Below are 18928 nucleotides of genomic sequence, written 5' to 3'. Positions count from 1 at the left end.
GCTTTCTTTTTGCAAGTCTTTGTCTGAAAGCGCAGTCATGAAACTAGGAACATGAACGTGTGAACAAGCCCCCACGGAATAGTTTTGGTGTGATGTGACATACCTCAAGAGAAGTTTTTTATGTGCGTGTGGGAGGGAGAAAGTTCTAGAATTCTCGTACGGTTCCAGTTTGTTGTCTGCATGACTGCAATCACAGTTGCATGGGGAAGACATCAGGAACAGGTAGGTAGCTCTATTTTTATTAACTATTAATTTCACTGCTATAATGAAGATTGTACAATTTGAATGATTAGCCTTATGCAATCATTTGTTTGCCATTAACCTGTATCATCTGCTTGTTTATTTGAAGCGTTTCCACACCAGTTTTCTATCGCAAAAGGTTCCTAGAGCGGCTTACAAAGACTGATTATAAGATAGGACTTGTCCTTGGGTTTACAATCTAATCATGGTGCAAAAAACGGGAGACTATGAGGGATAGTGGAAAAGGCAAAGAGTAGTTATATAGGTGTTCTTTGTAAGAGGGAAGGGGAAAAGCTTCTTGCAGCTGCTCATTTTCTGGGTGATAGATCCCTCTGGTGGAGATACTCCTTCTGGGAGATAGTGGGCACAGCCTTCCAGTGGAAATTACATATGAAGGACTTAAGCACACCCTTCAATTAAAAGTCTTGCATATACAACACAAAGTTGTTACAAGACCTGTGATGTATTGTTAGCTTAAAGCTGGCTAAAGCTAACTCTGCCAAAGCCAAGATTCTGACATTTCTGATTTCAAAGTTGGGTCTAATTTATTTTAGGCAACAGCTGGATCAGCTCCAAAGAAACTGAAGGTGGAAGCCGTGTGCAGAAAATCTACCCATTGCATAACCATGTGCACGTTTGCAGCGTATTTGTAATTGGAAAGGCATTCGAATAGTAAAAAGCTGAAGGTCAGCAAAAGTAGGTTATGCATTTTCCAATATGCTTTTTTTTAGCTAGCTGTTGTAAACTGTATGCACCTGGTGACAATAAACAAGAGAAAATTAATTTCAGACTGCAATACTCATGCAGCACAAGGGATGGCATATGGACCACCATAATGTGTTTCAGTGCAAGATTTGTTATTCTATGATATACTATCCTTCCATCTGTCTTGGAAAGGAAGAGAATGAAATAAGAGCCTTTGGATTATTGCTTATTGTCTTCTTTCTTATTTCCAATGTATGGGAAAGGTATCAGGCTGATAAATCCTGACCTGATGGCTCAAGCTGGGTTTACACAAATGCTACAGAATATGTGGACGGAAACTTAGTGCAATGCTATTGCAAAAGGATCGGTGTAGTTCTCTTGACAGAGTTAACACAATGTAGTCAGAGTTACCACACATTTTTAAGGGACAAAAATGTATGGCAGAAGGTTTAATCCCGCTCCTCACCTTCAACAGAGTGCTGTGGTCTGAATCAGAATTGGGGCAGAGGGTGCTTACATAAAGGTATCAACAACTATCATGCATTGCTCCAATGTATATCATAACCCAAATGCTAAGAATGGCAAAACAAAGGAAACAAAGCCAAGCTTGAAAATCTCATCACAGAATCAGCCAGAACAGGTGTGTCACAAGCAAAACAAACTAAATCAGGCACAAAGCAAAAATTAAACTAAAGCATAAAAATATCCACTGGTTCATTTCTAAAAGGGTATGGCAATGCAGTGCATGTGAGAAACCCTACTAAGTCCAGATGTATAGAAATAGGATGAGAACAGACATTGCTTTAAATCTGTTTCCCACCGCTATATCTTCCTTGCCTTTTACCCTCAGCTCGGTACAGGTTGGAATTATAACAAGTCCCTTCCTGCTATCCCACAGGACCCTGATCTAGATGACATTCCACACCTTCTTTAGAGTTTAAAAACTTCTTGGCTTCTAGATATGGATTTCAAGTTATGCCCATTATGCTCTAGACTGTTCACTTAGAGGTAAGTATGATGTCTATACTTCAAGGTAACTATGAATGTCCATTACTTGAAAGTACCAGATAGGAATCCTGAGATTAGAAGACACCTGAACTGAAGGCCATATTAAATTAAGTCCTGTGTGTTCCTCTTCTTCTTATATCATATTTATGACATTTATACTTTACCTTTCTTCCTCTTTCAAGGAACCCAAAACAAGGTTTACAAGGTTCTCTTCCTTGCGGTCTTATTCTCACAGCTATAATCCCATGAGCTGGGCTGGGCTGGGAGTTGGGGACTGACCCAAAGTTACCCAGTGAGCTTCATGGCTGAGTGGGGACTAGAACCCAGATCTGCTTAGTTCCAGTCCAGCACTCTAACCACTAGGCTACCCTGGTTCTTATGTCTCCTGTCTGTGCAGGTCCTCTTTGGTACAGAGTTGCACCAGATGGCAATAACTACAAGTATGCTGTCCATTAGTATGACTGTTGATGGGGAACTTGATCTGTGGTGAAAAGATAAGAACATCAGAGTCCCATGTACCCAATTTTAGAACCAACAGTTACCACTTGTATGACCAATGCATAATGCATAGACTTCTCCCATATTTTGATGTATAGAATGCACTTTGGCTCACTAGGGCCATCATCAGCATATATCTCTTCCTTCCACTTCTAGCAATGCATAATGCTTTTAAAAAATTACAAACAAGGCTCAACAGAGTAGTAGCTAAATAGCCCTTCCATTCTCACATTAAAAAGATTACCAGACCTCTTAGCAAGGCCCACTAGAGAAAATTAAAGTAGCATTCCACAGACCTAAAGACCTCCTTAACATGGCTTATCCTTCCCTTTGCGACCAGCAGTGCCATTAAGGTGTTGTTATTACTTAGAAATGTGCTTAATTTATCTTGTTGCTATTTTATATTTTTAAACATATGTATGTAGTACTTGAGCATGGCTAGAGACAGTAAAGACATTCTGTCATTCAATAGCTAATACATCCTCATTCTTGAAGGTATGCAAAACCTTTCCACTATTCAGAAACCCAAACTGCACATTATGTTAAGGGCATGTCATGCATCTTACCTTGTACATATTTACAGGTATGTGGCGGGTGCGGGATGAAATGGATTGGGATGACTGTGCATAGGAAGGGAAGAAATCAACCTTCTTCCACCTGCTCTGTTCCCAACGTTCTCCCCACCCCTGCCATGCTGTGAGATTAAGCAGAAAATGACTTACAGTTTTAGGAAGCTGCTCTTCTGGGACTTTCTCTTTAAAGGAATTATTATTGTTAGTATTACTACTATTATTTACTTATTTCCTTTAACTACCACCCAGTAGCCAAAGCTTTCCAAGCAGTTAAAAATACCATGGTACGTAATGTGTGAATTTCCGAAGTGAATATCAAAAAGTTGTATTTCCCATTTAACACATGCCTCAAAACAAAAATGAATACTATTCTGTGACATATTCTGCCCGCATCCCCCATTTTTCAGAAGTTAATAGCCACTTTTGAAAAATAATATGTTGGTTTCCTTAAAGAACTGGGTTATGACTAAATCCATTTTCACACCTCCTGGAAAATTAAATCTTTGGCTGATCTGTATGCAGGTCTTCCTAAATCTCTGCCTAGGCACCAGATTAAGTAACATACAATCAACCTTTGTAGTCATTTGTGTAGGAAGGAAGTTCATTGAGCCACAATTTTTATCCTTTTATCCAATTTTATTAACCTCTCCCTCTCTTCCCCCACCCTTTGCAAAGAATCGTAAAAAGGATAAACTGAAATTGAGCTGATTGGAAGCATTCTTAACAAGAGTTTATGATCTGCTAGTTTCATAATAATCAACTGCCTGTAGCATGGTTTTCAGATGCCAGAAAAGTAGAAATATATATTTTACATATATTCTAATGAAGAAAGGTCATTGCTCAGGTGCAGTATTCCATTCTGCAAGGTCCATTTGTATATTCCACAAATTGGGCTAGGAAGAAAGTCCTGCCTCTAACCCTGGGATGACACTACCCTTCAGTGTTGGCAGAACTGAACTACATGGACTCGGGCTGACTTGCAACTTCCCACTGAGGAAAGAAAGGCCTCAGATTCAATCATTGGCATCTCAAGGTGGTATTGGAGAAGAAACCTGCCTGAAACCCTGAAGAGCCTCTGCCAATCATGAGCAAGTATGATTTGGTAGAAGTCCACTTCCTGTATTCCCATAGGCTGCATGTGTAGCTTTAAAACGGCATAATATGTGGGTGGGAACCGATGGGCCCTGTAAATGGACATATAAAATTGCATCAACATAATAGATTGTGCAGCTTCTGTATATTTTTCATTCAAGGTGTCAGAGTGCAAAAAAACCAAGTACTAATCAGCCCTAACTCTGAAAATCAACGCTGGAAGAAGCCTTATGTGGCTGCCCAGCATGGTTAGAGGCTCCACTCAGAAAGCCTGACTATATTTCTTCATAACTGATATAAGGAAGATTCCTGGCAGATTTTCTCACTTGAATTATTTCCTGCAGTTTCCTGGGAAAAATAATAAGTAGCTGCACACATTCCACTGTCCTTTGCACACGCATGATTGTTCCCACTGACTTACACTGCAGACATGTGTTCTTATTTGGCACTTGCCAACCATGTGTTCTTGGTTGGCACTTGCTGCTGACTGCAGTCCATCGTTCTTCCTCTGCATGGAGAAGAGGCCCAAATTATGGAGAAGTTGCATGTCTCAAAGCATTAGAAAACAGAGTTTGGCAGAAACCATTATGCACTAATAGATTTCTGTAATGTTTTCTGTACTAATGAGGTTGAACCACAGCCACAGAGTAAGCTACTGTCTAAACTGGAATGGAATCCAACTTTAATTTTCAGGTCTTGGTGCTCTCTCACTGGGTGGTCTCATCCTTTTTATAGAAGCAGCTGACCAGGCACCGTTCATGCTGGCTGGAATTCCATTTTTCTTTAGCATAGCACTGGGATTGACCCATTCTTTCTTTGGTGATCCCTTCCCACTGAAACACCTCTAGTTTATTGATGATGCACTGAAGTCACTTTGGGAAATGAGTTTTAGCTTGCCCTTTCATGCAAGGCCAAAGCTTGGAGCAGAGTTCCTGCCACTCTGTTTTGATTCCATGTGAAAATACACCACACTTATACCCCAAAGCAGCTGGCTACTTAAATCTCTATGCTTCATCCATCACAGCTGGTGATCTCACCAAATGATGGTAAAAAAGGGGGAAAAGGTTTGGTGAAACACCAGGAAGAGGAAGTTTATCAAGAGGAGGTTGTGGGGAAAAAAAACTGTTTCTGTTGCACAGTCCCAGTCCTAAGCCCCATGGATTCAAAAGAGGACAATATTCAAACAGGTAAGCAGAGATCTGGCGTATTCTCCCACAAATGTTACTGAACTCTGTTGGACTTTGTTGATCCTGAAATCATTCTGGTCAGTTGAATTTTCCATGTCTATTATGTAAGCATTTCTCCACTGGCAATCATGCAGCACCTTGTTGTGGTTGGTTGTCTCATAAAAAATTAAATGCCATTTTTAAAAAATCATCTGCATTCCAAGAAGGTGAACCTTTCCCAAAGGGGCATTATCAGGTTCACCTCCTTTGCTTTGAAACTAAATTTTGACAAAATTATCTAATAATATTAATTGTTTCAATGTGTCATATGTTAAGCCAAAGTAATGCAACAGTCTTAAAATGTTGGCCCATAAATAAGTCAGATGCAGTTCTGTTTACTCCATAGCTTGTAGTCACCTATGGCTTGTACATCTAAGCTCTAGTAGCTTCTTAACAATTCCCCAATGTTGTATTCAGACTGAGGTGTGCTGGACTAAAGATTGGAAACATTCTTATAATTTAACAATAAGGATTATACCAGGCAGTTCCTAGTTTTTTCCATAATTTGGCAGTACTTCTCTATGATTTATACTGTTAATAGCCTACCGGTTTATTATTCTTAGGAACATTATTATTAATTTAATTGTTTCATTTCTATACTACCCATAACCAAAGCTCTCAGGACAGTTTACAACAAAGCATAAAAACAATGCAATACAATACATAAAACATAAGAATTTAAATTAATTTAAAATAACATTTAAAAAAATTAAAAGACAATGAAAAGACATGGCCAAGAATAAAAGAAAGGCACCTAGCTAACCATGTCAAGCCTCTGAATTACCAGTTTAGTTTGGGAAGACACCCTATGCTGTAAACGAGAATGGAGTTTGCTGCTGCTTCTATTTTTGAGTTGTTGGCAAGAACATGCCCTGACCAAGTCTCTGAATACAAGGTGTGCCAGGGTTCAGGAGCTCTGTGCTCGCTTATCTTCTGTGCATTATGTATCATACTATTTAGAAGCAATATTGTACAGCTGAGATGCTGAAAGTGAAAAAAGTGGAGGGATTTGCTCATAGTCACACAAAAAGACAGAATGAAAATAGGAAACATTCTCAGCTTCATCGAATGGTGTAGATACAAAGCAGTCATGTCTGTTTAGTATGGGCTCATTAATTTTCATAGTTGCCAGACTACTGGGAGCTCAAGATGGGCCTCTTGTTAAATGGAACTACATCTTCCTAGTTTTGACAGAATTAATAAATAACCCATCTGGAACTATAATAAAGGAGAATTAAAAGATATCTCACTCAAGTCTTGTATTAGTCACTGTTCTTGCAGAGAAATATATAATTTGGATGAAGCTGGAATATGGCCAGATCTTTTGGATGCCAAGTTTGCTTTGAAATCTGCCTTTACATGCAACACAAGGTATTGTGATGTTTTAAGACTCCTCAGACATGCTCAGCATTGTATAAACATTATGTATTACATTGATGTGCTCTTTCAAAATATCGGAAACTAAGAGTTGAAATGCAGGAAAAATATATAAAACTAGAAAAGAATGCATTTGCAAGTAAAGTAATTGAATCTACTCAAAAGTGATGAGTGACCTGAGAACCCCCTTGGTGTGAACAGTAAGTCAACACATTGTAATGAGAAGCTGATCTTTAGAAAGATGCTTTATGTGCAAGGTGTTACCTGAAAGGCTTTGGGAATGGAGGATAAGAGTCTGCCTGTGGGGGGTGAGGAGGTTGGGGAGTGAATGAAGTTCAGCATTGGAAGTATTTGCAATATATGTAGTATTTTAGCCTGACTAATCTCAACAGTTAAATTGGGTCAAGGAACAATACATTACAACAGAGATGTCGAACATTTTTCAATTTCAGAGAAGCTGTCATTCCCATTGCTGGTGGGTAGGGAGGGCCAGAAGACAAAAGCTGGGAGCATATTTTAATGTAATGTTGTTTCTGCCGGCAATGAAGCCTTAGTGTCAACATCTAGGTTGCTCTGGTGGCCAGAACCAGAATTCCCACCTCAGTATTTACAGGATCAGTGTCGGGCCCTGCTGGATCTCTGGAGCAAGCATTTTCCTCCAGAAGTGCCTCGGCAACATTGCTCTGCCTGTTTGCAGTAGTGGCTGTGCCTTGCCTGACCTGGAGAGTGCCCTGCAGCCTGTATCCTCCTTTGCTATCTTACTTCAGCAGTGCAGGTCTAGCTGTGAGCTGTGGTTTGGCTCCTCCACCTTGCCTCCCTCTTGCTGCATCTGGTTCCCACCAGGCCCTGCCTTGCCATGTTGCCTCAACCATGCAGGTCTTCCTGTCAGCGATACAGCTTCAGCTCCTGGCCTGGCCCTTGCCATGTATCTTGCCTTACTGCATCACCATGCCATTCCTTGCTGTATCCTGCCATGCTACCTAGCCTTGTTCACCACATGTATGCTGCTCCTGAACCCTGCCCATTTACCTTGCCTCAAGGTACCTGCATCTCTGTTTGTCTTCCTGGCTCTTGATGCTTGGCTTGTCATGACTATAGCTGTGTCTTGCCCTGACTTTGGCAGGTTCCATGACTATGGCAGTCTTGCTACTGAAGCTTGCTATTGAACTGTGGATCCTGTAGTGCTCTGGGTTCTGTTGCCTGGCCTCACAGCCTCTGGCTTCTCTACTGCCAGCCACATGCCAGACCGTGGCACTTAAAGGGGGCATTTCAACCTTTACAGAAGTGAAGATAAACCATGCAAAAAGTGGTTGGTAGTCAGGGAAATCAGGTGGATCTGGTAGAAGGAGATTACTGTCTGAGGAATTCCAGAATGTCACATTGGAACCTTGGGTGAGCTGGTTTTATTATCCTAGGTGAGTTTGAGTTGGGTCATTGGACTAAAGTTTAACATGCTTGCATTGCAACATAAAATTGAAACAGACAACATATTACATATTGCTTCATCCAAAAGCTCCAAAAGATCCAAAAGCTCCAAAATTGAAAGAAGGGTATATATTCTTTCTGATATCACTCTTGCAATTGGGTATTCCTACTTCCCAGCACTCCATTGGGACTGCAAACCTCTGTGGAAGCTTATGACCACATTTTTGGTTCAGATTTGATCCAGGAAGGAGCACATATCTTTTTATCTTCATGGTCCACAGCAGGAGGATAGAGATATAATCTGGGCATTATCTACAAATCATTTCAGTCTTTCATAACTCTTACATTTTGTACTTTTCATTGAGAGCAGGCTCAGGAAGAAGAGATGAGTCTGTCCCTCACGTCTCTGTCCCTGCTCAGGTGCTACTCCCAGGCTGGCTTTTGCACAGCTGAGAGTAAAGTGACACAAAAAGAGAGGGAAGACATTTGCTCTATCATCTGCAAGAGGAGGCATCTTCCTAATGGAGACCAAGAAGAATGCCTGAGCCAGACGCCTTTATTCAAGTCAGGGACTGTCGCATCCATTCTGACTTGCTGCAAGGGGATCTCCTTGGCTGGAGTGAAAGGTCTCCCTGGAGTTCAAATCCAAACACGGAATTTGTTTTATGCTATTTATTCCCACTGGAATACCAGTGAATACCACTGTCATCCAGAAGAGCTTTCACTTGACTCCTTGTGCTTAGCACATCCTGAGCACATTTTGACAACTTCAAATGTTAGATTGGGAACACCCATAATGCCAGGGGGTATCAAAAGCAATTTTTCAGTTCCCTTTCAATTGCCAGGTGTAAATATCACTTAATGTGTTCTGCTGCAGAAGAACTGGGTGGGTTCAGCTTTCTGTTTCCCCCACCCAATTTCCAGTGTCTAATGGGAAAAAGTGTGAAATCTTGCAATACCTTAATTGCTATGTTGATTCACTATGTAGGAACTGTGTTGTTATGTGCCATCAAGTTGCGTCTGACTTACAGCGACTTTATGAATGAAAACTCTCCAAAACGCTCTGTTAACAACCTTGCCCAGCTCTTCTGTACTCAAGGCTGTGACTTCTTTTATGGAATCAATCCATCTCATATCTGGGATTCCTCTTCTTTTAATACCATCTTACTATTACAGTAGTTGTAACATTTGTATAATTCATCGATTCCTGAAAAATAAATGCCAGTGGTGTGTCTCTTCTCAGAGACAGAGATTATTTTTGGTAGGCATACTGATACAGAATATCTGAGCAGAAGCTATGATAAGAATTTTACTGTGCAGTAAATACATCCATTAATTAAGTGACCATTTCTTAAAAGTGGAATGTAAAACAGGACTTGCATTGTTCATGAAGCACTTCAAGGTATATGTAAGAATAAGAAAAGGGAGGGAGTTTCTGCTTATCTGTCAAGAGAACTTTAGTTCTGGACCCTTTGGTCATACTTTTATAAAAGAGTCACCCTGTGAAATGAAGGACAATGGCAGCAGGGCCGTCTTAACGCATGGGCCTGATGGACACTTGCCTGTGGGCCCCATACTAATCTGTGTATGTTAACCCTTAGAAAATTGGAAAACTTCCAAAATTAACAGTAGTTGTAGTTGTCCTAGGGGCCTCAGTACACTGTTTTGCCTGGGGCCCATAATGCTGTTAAGACAGCCCTGAATGGCAGCCCTGGTTTGATTCTGTGTACAGTAAACATGCCAGGAGAAGGATCTGGCCCACTTCTTCCTTAAGTGAATCAGTTGCTCCCCTGTGTGTCTACAGTAACTTTCTTAAAAAGAGAGAGCCCTGTATCAATGGAGGCTCTTCACATGACGCAGGAACCAGAATTCCAGTGTTCTGAATCACATGGAGAGTCCCAGGCCGCAAAAAGCCTTGTTCTTCAGAAAGCCACCCTGCACAGATCAAGGGTGAGAAACACAAGAAAGGACTGTTAGATTCCCACACACACTGAATGAGATGGCTTAGTTGGCTTGTGTGTATCAATAATTCTGTCCATGCAAAATGTTTACTCTGTCATTCTTTGTTCACAGCATTTTGTTCACTCCCCTTTGTTGGGGCAGATAAGGAACAGGCTTAATTTGGTTTTTGATAAAATCTTCTATAAAGAAGCTCAGATTTGTCCATAAACAGGATGGAAAGAACGTGAGATTCTAAAAAGTAAGATGTGGGGAAAAGCAAAACTTATATATTTGCCCATTCAGGCAGCAAGATCTTTGAGAGCTCTAGTTGGACCTTGAATCCTCCATGCATTCAGCATGTTTATGGAGCTGAACACGTGTTGCCCCTTGTGTTTTCTGTTGTGCTCTTTGTTTTTAATAGCTACATGGTGAGCAGCTACAACATAGTTCTCTCCCTGCTGGGAATGGTTATACCTATTGAAAAGTGCAAATGAATTAGAATTTTGCTTCGTTTGTTTGTTTCCTTCTATATAACATTTGCTGAAATCTGCAAAAGTCTTCATAAACGAGATGGAAAGAACTTGTGTTTTATGAAGTTTAAATGTGGGAGGAAAAACAGCTAATGGATTTGTCCAGCCCTACTTATTGCTACATTCTAGTATGACTGTTTCTCTGAAGATAAGGTCAGAACCTGCTGTCGAAGGTCCTGTTACAACAATAGACCTGATCAAAGAAAAGATTTAAAACTGTGGTTTACATTATGAACCAGATAGAAAGGAAATGTCAGAGGGAAAAGGTCTTTATGTTTTTAAAAATGCTATCGATTTAATCTCCTTTACCTTTCTTTTCATAACCTGGCTCACTTGGAAACAAATTAGCATCATCAACAGACACTGTTCTATGTTATCTGCACCTGGCTAATGCATCCAGTTTCTGTTTTGGCTTTGAGAAACAGCTTTTATTTTTACAAGATGACTGATTTATTGATTTGAAAGGTTAGTCACTGTCTCTTCAAAGGTAGAGCCATATTGCACCAGGGCTGCCAGAAAATGACTGGATGGGAGGCTGCTGCTAAGGGTTGCACAGGAAATCATCACCCCTATCTCACCTGGCTTCTGTTCTCATCTTTCAACAGAATCCAAGGCTGCTGTCCAGCTTCCTTCCCTTGCTCTTTAGTCCAGAGGAACATGCAAGGTTCTGCTTCTCTGGACCTTTCCTTTCTCCAGGGATTTTAATTTTAATTCAGTCCTGTGCACACTAACTTACATTTTAAACCCACAGATCCCAGTGTGGCCTCCTGGCAAGAGTGCAGAAGACTGCAGAGAGCAGGGGAGTGCATAACATGGCTGCTGGGGAATGCTGGGAGCTGTTGACTTCTGCTTGTCTAAACAGGCATGCGTAGGACTGACTCTTAATCCTACTAGCCCTCAATCCTACTATCCTTATGAAGATTTAAGATTAATAATGAGTGCATTTGTACATTTTTACTTCTAATGGTTATCAAGGCAGGGTGGCATTAAGTACTTCCCAGACCCAATCCTGCTTAGCTTCTGCGATCAGTTGAGAGTGGTGTGTTGAGGGTGCTATGACTGTAGGTGAGCAGGGGGGCGGATAAAGCATATTGGACCTAGACCTTGGGAGGGACCATAGAAAAATGGAAAAACATGTGCTTTGCCTTCCATGTGCTAAGGTCCTGGCATGGCAGTCATTCCCAAGGCACCCATGTTCTCTCCAGTTAAATGAGCAGAGCTGCAGAGGCCCTGTGCCTGGTGCCTTGGGAATGACTGCCATGGGAGAAAACACTGCCAGTTTTCTACTACTGATTTGGCTCAGTATACAACAGTGCCACATATTCACATAATTTGGCAGCCAGTGTGGTTTAATGGTTTAGAGCGCTGGACTGAGAGGATCCGAGTTCCAAGCTCCAGTCATAATGCTCAGTGAATGAATTTGTGCCAGTCTGTGGGAATCTGGCTCCTACCTAACAGTATCTGAGGCTAAAATGGAGAGAAGCAGGACCACGTACGTTCCCTTGCAAGAAGAGGAAAGGTGGGATATAAATGTAATGATAGATAAATAAATATGGCTATAGGGTTGGTCTGCTGATTACATGAACACAAGCATTGCTATCGTTTCTATAGGTTTTTGACAGGGTTGCCCAAAATCTGGTTCATAAAATATCCTTTGGTAACATCCAGGGTTCTTCATGTGCTGCCTTTTAAAAAGCATGTTGCTGTTGCTGTTTGTAGTGTACCCACAGAAAATGCAAACTGTTGTAAAGCGAGATACTGTCTGGGTTCACAGGTCAAGACTAGCAACGATGCATGGTTGGCACAGTGCATGTTTTTGGCCTGGATATGCCTGACAGACAGTTATGAGGCTTCTATGCTACTGTGGTTTCCACCTCCTTGCTTAGTCCTCCTGCTGTTGGCATGTATCCCATCAGCCTCTGTGGCTCAAATTCAGTCTTGTGCTAAATGGTCAAAGCAGCTCCTGTAGCTGCCTCTCTCTCCAAGGGACTTTGTGGTAGCTGTATACCAGGACCATGGAAATTACAATGCCATTTCAGATGATCAGAAAAACCTTAGCAATATGTGGAAATCATAGAACAGCCATTGTTTCTTTTTGTAGTTTCTAAAAACCAAACTTACTATACTCCAAATACCATGGCTTTGGACAGCATGATAAGTTCTCCTGTGCAAGAAACCATCAGGGCTTGTTGTGTTATGTAAACCCACCCACTGATTAATGCTGAATGATAACACATACTTCTGTATCTGCCATTGCTGAGTGTATGTATTTATTTACAAGATCTTCAGTCCTCTCTTTAGCCACAAAAGGCTCCTGGGTATTGCAGGCTTACCATCTGAAAGGCACAATGCAAAAGAAAAATGGAATGGGAAGGGAAAGGAAGAAAGCAAACTCCAGGCACCTGCTTTTCATTTCAGAGTTCTTATATATGTTATTTCTCGGATGAAAAGGAAAAACAAGCTCCCTGCTTATTTCACCGCACAACATGTTTTTTGATGGGATCCCATTGTTAACTGACTGAGTGACAGTACACTGTGTTGAATTTGCATGTAAGAATCTGCACTAAGTGAATAGATTTTCTTCCTGCTTGGAGTTTGCAGGTCATATACAGGGTATCTGCAGTCTGTTTAGTGACATGTGGTGGGAGAGGTCCCAGTGAGTGGGATAGTCCTTGACAGATAAGGGTCCAGGGTGGCCTGGTTCCTGTCCCTTTGGGATGCCCCCCATGGCTCCTGTTGTTGACAGCCATGAGGAAATGGTTTGCCTAAAATTGGAGGGAGTCATGAATATAATTTGTAACATTTATCACTACCTCCTCACCCATCATTGGAGCAGCAGAATAGATGGATGTCTGGAGTGCTGTTTATTGTGTCTCTTCAACCCAGCTCTATGATGAAAGTGGAATCATTCGTGCATATACGTATCAGTTAGTGTAGCAGAATGTGGATGGAGAAAACACACTTTCAAAAACACACTTTCATTCATCCTTGCAAAATATGAAGTAGTTATGAAAATGTTCTCTAAATAATCTTTCATTTCTTCTGAGTTTAAGGCAGCATTTAGTGTGTGTTGCCTGTTCCCCTGATTTATGACTGGAGGTAAAAATAAGATCTATGTGGTGTTATTAGTACTGGATGGAATCCAGATGTGTTAAAATGTTGGTCTTCCCTTTGGCTCATACATTTTGATGTCTGGACTGTCAACAGGGGGGAAATTATGTGAGCATCACAATTGTGACCTCCTACAGTAGTTAAAACTCCTGGTGTTGGCATGCTAACACTTCCCGATTCCTTCCCCTTTCACATACTCTGGCACATAATAAAACAAAATTAGTATGCAAGAACTTGGCATGGCAGCGTTCAGAGCAGAAGTGCTGAATTTGGACTAGCATGCTTCCCTGGAGAAATGTAACTGCTACACCCATGATCGGGTGGCCATGTGTGCTGTTATATTTAGTACCATCCTGTATCTCCAGGACTGTCCACCATTTGAAGGCATCCTCTGAAGTGCTGGTAAGAACTGTTCTAGGTAAGAACTGTTGCCCATCAGCAGTTAACATACTCATATGCTCAGCTGGGAAACAGGCAGGCACAAAGTTCAGCTCATCACAGTCATTTTCACAATGGTGAGAAAGTATTGCATTTCTATTTAAATAAAGACAATTCTTTCTAAATGGGCACAGATGTGCCCTCTTTCAGATAAGGCGTATCTTTGTTCTTGGTGATTCATAAGTGGCCATCCTACTTTGATATGCTTCTGTTTTAAGAAAACAACTGCAGTTTTAAGCTGGTCTATCCTTCATTCCAGAAAGGGCCTCCTGTTTAAGTAATCTGTGCTGGGAAGAGGGCCATTGGCTACAGTATACTGATGGTCATGCACTCCAAGGCTCCAGGACACTCCATTGTGGTTAGCGTGGTGAAAAATATCCAGAGTAAAATTCAGAGAGTCCCATGGTTGCCATGAAAACCATGATATCCAGAATAACCCCAGATAAGGTGTACTCCGCATGGTTGACGTCCCCAAGAACCAACTTTCTGAAACAGCTAAACTGCACACGTAACACCAGCTCTGTTGGCTCAAGTAGGGGAGAGTGTTACACAGCAGGGTGGGTAGTTCACTAACAGAACTCCCAGTTCGTTCTGCTGGCCCAGGACAAGGTGCAAACACTCCAGACTTCAGAGAAAAATGGGATTCCTGTGGATCACAGCAACTCCGCCTTCCTTGCCCTCAAGTCTACTCTGAAGCTGACCACTGTGGCCTGGTGGGCCCAGGTAGAACAGACGAACTTTCATGTCTTGAATACGTAGGCCAGAAGGACCGCCTCGCCCAGTGCGAAATCATGGCTATCTTATTTTGAAGGTGGCTGGCATTCATGACTCAGTCCAGACACCTGAGGGAATGCTGACACAGCAATCATTCAACCTTCAGGTTGAGAGAAGGCTCTTAAAAGTATGGTAATAGGTTAGCTCTCTGATCAGTGTTCTCCCTGCTAAGCATCACCGTACTTCCCTCTACGTGTGGTTAGGGTCAGACAGCAGTCCAGTGCTCATTTGTCCAATGTCCTCTCTGCCTATTCAGTCATTCCACTCCTACCTTTCATTATATTAATAAATGAAACTCATGTGCTCCCATAAGTTTGCACATTTCTTGCCCTGCCTCATGCAAATAATCATGATCTTTAGTAGTTCTAGATGAAATATTAATAAAAACGTATATGCAGCATGCTGACCATAAGAATTATTGATGATATAAACTGAATGACCAACATTCTCACTTCTTCATGACCCCCATGTATCCAGGGTTGTATCACATACAGGACTGTAGCAAAATGTCTCTTCCATTTGAATGAAGAAATAGTTTTAGCCTCATCTCACACTCAGTTGCCTTTCTTCTGTGCCAGTTCCTAAGTGAATGGAAAATTGATGCCAGTTAAATATTATATCCTAATCCTATTATTACTTAATTAACTCCAATTCATGCCAGAAAGGCAATTACAATGTCAGCCCATCATCTATCTTGAATTGATAGATTTAATGCAATGGAAAACTTGTCTCCAGGAAAAGGATGTGAAACACATTTTGTTCATATCTTTTGAATGAAAATAAAATAATCCAAAGGAGACTAGCTCCAAGTAAAACAAATAAACAAAAAATGTACAGTAAGCAAATAAATATCTGTATAGCCTACCAAAGCAAATCTTCATTAACAGAACTCTCTTGATCATACCAGCAAGACTTTCCAACTAGAGAATGGAGGAGATTTTTGAATGCTGTTCAATTATTAAGAAATCATCAGACGCTCACCAAAGTTTTGATCCTTCAAACTGTTGGTACATTATATAATGCACAGCACCAATTCTTCTTAAGGCACTGTCGAAGGTCACGACAGTGTTAAACATATTGGCACACATGTATACATAAGTTTGTACTGTAGAATTTAGGAGTAAGAAAGTTAAAATAAGATTAAAGTCTTCTGCAAGGCTACTACCTTAAAACATCAGCCAGATTTTGGAGGACTCATGGGTAAGTCCCCTTCAGTACCTCCCTGCACTCAGTAAGACTATTTTGTCCCCATCGTTGTCATCTTCTTTCTCATCATTGCTACCACTTGCTTGCTTGAGAGACAGAGACTGCCATGGAGCAGGTCAGCAGGAGTATTGATTGCTTCTCCGCACCACCACCATGGTCTGGCCAGAACAAGAAGTCATTAAATAAACAGGTTGCAATAATGGAGCGGGTCCAGGGAGTTCTAGTCAAGGTCCCTAGTGGGCTGTGGGTTCTTGGCAGTTGCCCGGATATGCCTACCCTTGATACTGGTCCTGACAAAAGTCTACAGGCTAGCATAGAGTTTGGCATGCTTGAGTTCAATGGGGCTTAGTTGTACCTGTGCTATAAAACACAGACCTATGGTACAGGGTCTGCAAAGGGTTAAATTTATGTCCTTTTCCCCTTTCCCTCAGTCAGTCCTTCGTTTATGAGCCTCAGTGTCATTTGTCTTTAGATTTGTGTACTAAAGATGTCCCTTCATGTTCCCAAAATCTGCTGCGGTGTGTCCAGCAGAGAGTCTGAGCACATACTTAGTTCCCATACACAAATGTTATGATAGTCACAAACCAGTATTTTGTTTTGTAAGTAGATTCAAAGGTGAGAGCATAATTTCTAAACACCTTGCTTGTAACTTCCACTATATTTGACTTTCCAAATCAGGTCTTAATTTTTCTGTATGTGTGTACATTTGAATTACCCTTGACCGTAGTGTTGACAGCTGTTAAAAGAAACCTATGTTGATACAAGGCTACGACTGCCATTGGAGAGCAAAGAAGAGGCTTCATCAGCCTATTAATTAATCCAGCAAATAGAACAGGCTGCTCATCCCTTTGGCCTCAGGCAGCATGTGTATCCAGAACAAGGAACACTTTCTTTCTGCAGAACATCCTTGTGTTGATGGGGGATGTTGGAAGGCAGGAAATCCTTCTTACAGCTTAGCTTTCTTTTCCTCCTCTCCCACCTTAAGTGCTTCACCAGCAAGTGCCTGCCTGCTGTCAAAGGAGAGGATGCCTCAGCATTGCCCCAAACATCCTGAGATTCTAGGATATAACAGCTAAGGAAAGTGACTGTTTTCTTAGATGAATGACTGACTGAATGAATGGAAAAAGGGTGTCCTATCTTCAGAAAGTGGGTTGGCTCCACTGTGTAAAACTGACAGGGCTGTGAATAGACAAGGAAACCATGGCTTAAATGCCACCCTTGGTCAGTGATGGAGGGCTGGGGCAGTGAGTCTCCATTTTAATTTCCCATAACGCCACAAAACAATGCCATACTGCAGATGCTATGGAAAATTACAGTGGCTACTCCCCGAACTAGTGGCCTGCTACCAATCAGAAAATTCTCCCTATGCTCATGGGAGCCTACTTCCTAAGGAAGATTGCTGGCATGAGGGGCCAATCCAGACTGCAGCTGGATGTGAATGATTCAGGTCTTAGTATGCCTCACCTCTGAGTCCCAACAGGGATGAGAGGGCATGCTTGCAATCTGTCAGTGCCTGCACTTTATATTGCCAGATAAGGATCTATTAAAGCAAATGTTGCATTAAAACAGAAAGTAAGGAGTACTTTGGTCCTGAGTAATTAACATAGTCCATAACTTTAGCATCAGCATTATCATCACCAGAGGCTTCCTTTATGGGTTTCTTGAACTCTGCCATACTCCTATAGCCCTGGCTGTTTTTTGGTCATCACTTCCAGCTTGTTCCTTGACCCTTCCCCCCTGGACTGCCTTCCTCTGGACTTGCTCTCCAGGCTTGGCTACATGCTAGTCCAGTAACTCCTGGTTATCTCAGGCTGAAGTTAATGGCTCAACCTCTGTTGAGTCTTTCTGCTTCCTGTTTGCAATACAAGGAAAAGAATAGTCACCTACCTTACAGGGTAATTGACTAGTTATAAGAATTATAACTAGTCAATTACATGAATCCTTCAAAGTGCTCTTCTCAACACTATTAGGACTTTGTCAGAATGCAGAAAATGTAAAGGTGGCAATGGAAATACTTACATTTCATTTGAATTCATGGATTCATCTTTGAATAATCACATTTACAAATGTTAGTCTTGAATTATCATTTATTAAAGTTTTGGTTAAACTTTCTGTTTTGTGGGTTTTGATGGAGCCTGTTTTATGACCCTGTTGTTGTTGCTAGTCATGAAGTCGTGTCCAACCCATCGCGACCCCATGGACAACATTCCTCCAGGCCTTCCTAGTTAAGACCCTAGTTAATAATAATTATTAAAAATAGTCTTGGTCATGTAATGGCAAAATATTTTGCTATCATGTTATCCTAACGTGCAAGCCAGCATGACTCATCTAAATTGAGCTGCTTTGTATAAAGTTGTTATTAGTGGTTTGATAAATAAATCTACCTAAACTGAATTTCCCCAGCCCTCCTTAGACACCTCAGTGAGTGATGATTAAGAGTCAAACTAGATGTGAGATTAAGACACAATGCTGTGCATCTTTGCCTAGAAAAAATTCATCCAGCATTACTTGCTGGGATGCAGTGGGAATTGTTGGACTGTTTTCTGACTAATTGCACCCTAAATGCATCTGGCATGTGATATACTTGCTTTTGAAAATGAAGACTGGCAGCCATCAGGAGGTGGTATTACTGGAATGGTGACAGGGTAGTAGGGAGAACTTCCCTCCCTCCTATGGCCCGATGAATACTGCTCCTCTGAGACTGTTCTTTGCATTGGAAGAAAACCCCCCTCCAGTTCCAGTGAGATCTGATATGGAATAACATACCTTCTGGAGTGAGAGGACC

This window comes from Varanus komodoensis, unplaced genomic scaffold (genome assembly GCF_004798865.1).
Source record: "Varanus komodoensis strain SLA01 unplaced genomic scaffold, ASM479886v1 scaffold13_1, whole genome shotgun sequence".
Classification (NCBI taxonomy): Eukaryota; Metazoa; Chordata; class Lepidosauria; order Squamata; family Varanidae; genus Varanus; species Varanus komodoensis.
The sequence above is the reverse complement of the archived record's forward strand: the minus strand, read 5'-3'. Positions refer to the sequence as shown.